Here is a 3333-nt window from a genome sequence, read left to right as displayed (position 1 = left end):
AGAACAGCCTTGTCAAACAGTTCTCATTAAAGAGGTTGAAAAAATAACCAAACAGAGCTGTTTGTTGCATTGCTAGAATGGCTGACTATAAGCTTGTTTGATTCACAGCTATTCTCATCAGAGTGGTAGTATCTCTGAAACAATCACAAAACAAACTGTTTCCGTTTCTTCCAGTGTATCATCCTAATTAAAACCAAGGAGAATACACAACTACTGCTATGGAGACCTGGCAAATATCAAAGGTCACTCCAATAAAAGTGCCTTTCTGTTCATTATACTTGAGGTAACTGGAATAGCTGCCTGGAAGCATACCTGTCTTCCACTCAATAGCCAGAAACCTTACAAATACATTATGAATGATCCATTAAGGACCAAACTATATAGAATGTTAGTCACTGCATCTTTTTTCTGTCCCATTTACCTACTGAAGAGAACATTAGTCTAGAACACTTTCCATTTCATCTCCAAAATAGCTACTATTCAGTAAAGAAGTACAGTAACATGTGAAGGGCTGTCATGAATGCTTTAGTAATAGCTATTTTAATCTGTAGTAAAATTATATGCTATAGTGGGATTCTTTTTGGACTATCATCCTTTCAATTGTAAATGCAATAAAACATATATTTATATAAAAAGATTCTATGATCACAAAAAAAGCCCCTAAAGAGGGTTTTTTCCCCTGCATACATAATAAGTTGCTTTGTATCACCCACAATACACCTACACTCCTGGAATTGTTTACTGTGTAAGAAAGAATTAAGCAGAAAATGTGGGGAAAAATAATCTTGTGAAGTTGACAATCTTCAAAATGGTTATGCCAGTGGGCTGGAATATAGACTTTCTATATTCTTTCTAGTGACTTAGTGTGCATCCCAACACAATTAGAAATGTAAATGTCATTTTATTTTCATCAGTGCGATGACTTGTCAGAATGCATTCCTACTGACTCTCACAATAGGAATGAAAATCTCCCAATGCAATAAATACCAAATTGAAATGAAACACATGGATGGGAGAATATATTTAGAAATTGGACATTAAAATGGAGTTTTAAAAAAATGCTGGGTGAAGTGAGGGAACAGAGAAAAAAATAGAAGAGGAAAGTATGTACTATTGTTTTTCTGAAACAAAGCCTTATAGATTATAATTGTTATAATCTCTCAATTATCAACAATAGCAAGCTGCTTTACTGTACAGTATAAGCAAAGAGTTTCCAGTAGAAGATATAGAACTCCACATTATTCCAGAGTTAATCTGAGCAATATGGTGATATAGGCATCTTTAGACTATTCCACAGATCTGAAGAGATCCAATGGCATTCAGCATAAAGGAAGAACATAATTTGTTTACCCTGAATAATGCAATCAGAGAAAGCAGCAACATCCCTAGAGATGCCAATATAGCATTCCTCCAACATGGTGCCTTTAACAAATTGATACCACAACACCCATGATTCTCAACCAAATCAATGCAAAATCAAATGGTCCCATTTCACAGTATGCTTTTTATATGACTTATTGGGGTAAATTTTACTGGGTTTCCATTTAACAATAATTATGAGAAAGCTTGTATCAAGAATTTTAAAGACTCTTAGCAACCATATAGATTTTCTCTGATGATGATCTATCCCTAAGTCAGCCTTTCAGGCCCAATGGTGCAATAATCACCACTGTAACTGTGTCCATCTGCCTTGCTGCTTCTGTTTCTTTCTACCTTTCCCATCAGTAGAGCCTTCTCCAGAGAATTAATTCTTTACATTATGTGATCGAAGTAGGATAATTTGAGTCTGGTCATTTATGTCTCAAGTAAGAACTCTGGGCTGATTTGTTCAATGATTTGTTTGTTTTCTTGACTTTCCATGGGGCTTCATCAGGAGGAAGCAAAAAAATCAGTAATTTGTATATTCTTAACCAAACGGGATCCCAACATGACATCTTTCACATCCCCTACAGTGCCTGACAGGCCCTTATCAGATGTTATTTTATTTGAATTATTTTAATTGAAAAAAAAGGAAAGCTAGCATGCTGTAAAGCCAATTACTAACTCGAACATAATATTTATTTCTAAGACTGCTTATGGACTCTGTATATCTCTTAGAAGGATCTTTAGAAATATAAATAATGGGGAAGTTCAGCCCAGTTTTCTGATTCAAATATGCCTACTTGAGCTGAAGAAAAGACAGATATAAACTGGAATGGTAGAAGACTAGAGGAGGTAGCTGGGAGCAAATCTACTAGTTTGCCTTCTAATAAATGGATTTTTTGTCCTCTTTCACGCAGCAATTTTTAGAGTGCCCATTACAACATTGAAAATGTACTCATTGATCCCAAAGTTTAGGGACTTTTGACCTAGCAAGTCATGCAATAGTCTAATTCAGTGGTTCTCAACCTTTTTAATGCCGTGACCCCAACCGGTCGTAAGTCGAGGACTAAACCGGTCGTAAGTCGAGGACTAAACCGGTCGTAAGTTGAGGACTACCCAACCGGTCGTAAGTCGAGGACTTTCCCTGCCCGGGAGCGCCGCGCATGTGTGGTTCCGCCCCCTGCGCCGGCCGAGGCATAGCTGGCAAGTGGCAGAGACGGAGCAGGCCGACCACCAGCTGGCCCAGCCCAAGGGAGGTAAGGCACCCGCCGGAAAAGGGGAAAAAAATGGCGGACAAAAAAAATGGCGGACAGCCTTGCTTGGCGACCCCCGTGAAATGGTCGATCGACCCCAAATGGGGTCCCGACCCACAGGCTGAGAACCACTGGTCTAATTGTAACCTGTCAGTCATGACCATGGCGGTTTCAGTCTCTCTACATATAACTAAAGCAAAGACTTGAATACAGTATAGCAAGAGGACATATGCCCTGCTGGATAAGACCCCTGACCCATCTAATCCAGCAGTCTGTTTTCACAGTGGCCAATCAACTGCACTAGGACGTCCGCTAGTTTCCCAGCAATGGCCTTCAGAGAACATGACCCCAACAATAAGTATATCCTTTGCATTCAAAAACTGCCAGGTTTGTTTGCTGGCATCTCCAGTTCAAAAATATGAAAAAAATAAAAGTAAAGATCCCTGTCAAAATACACAATAGCATCCACAGAACACACAACACAGATCACTATGAGCACTAATATGCGTATTAATATGTATACCAACATCCTTATACTTAACAGCTTTTTAGCTAATGGAGTGAACAAAAATCATGTGCTAATTGTAATTGCTGAACAAACTCAAACAACTTCATTTGCACAATATCACTAAGCCATAAACAATCAAACCACATTATAGCTTAGTGCAATGCGTGAACCCAGCTACTGTTTTGCCAATTCTATTAATGAACAATGTTG

The sequence above is a fragment of the Protobothrops mucrosquamatus genome, unplaced genomic scaffold, assembly GCF_001527695.2.
Source record: "Protobothrops mucrosquamatus isolate PMUCROS unplaced genomic scaffold, P.Mucros_1.0 scaffold_57, whole genome shotgun sequence".
Taxonomy (NCBI): Eukaryota; Metazoa; Chordata; class Lepidosauria; order Squamata; family Viperidae; genus Protobothrops; species Protobothrops mucrosquamatus.
The sequence above is the reverse complement of the archived record's forward strand: the minus strand, read 5'-3'. Positions refer to the sequence as shown.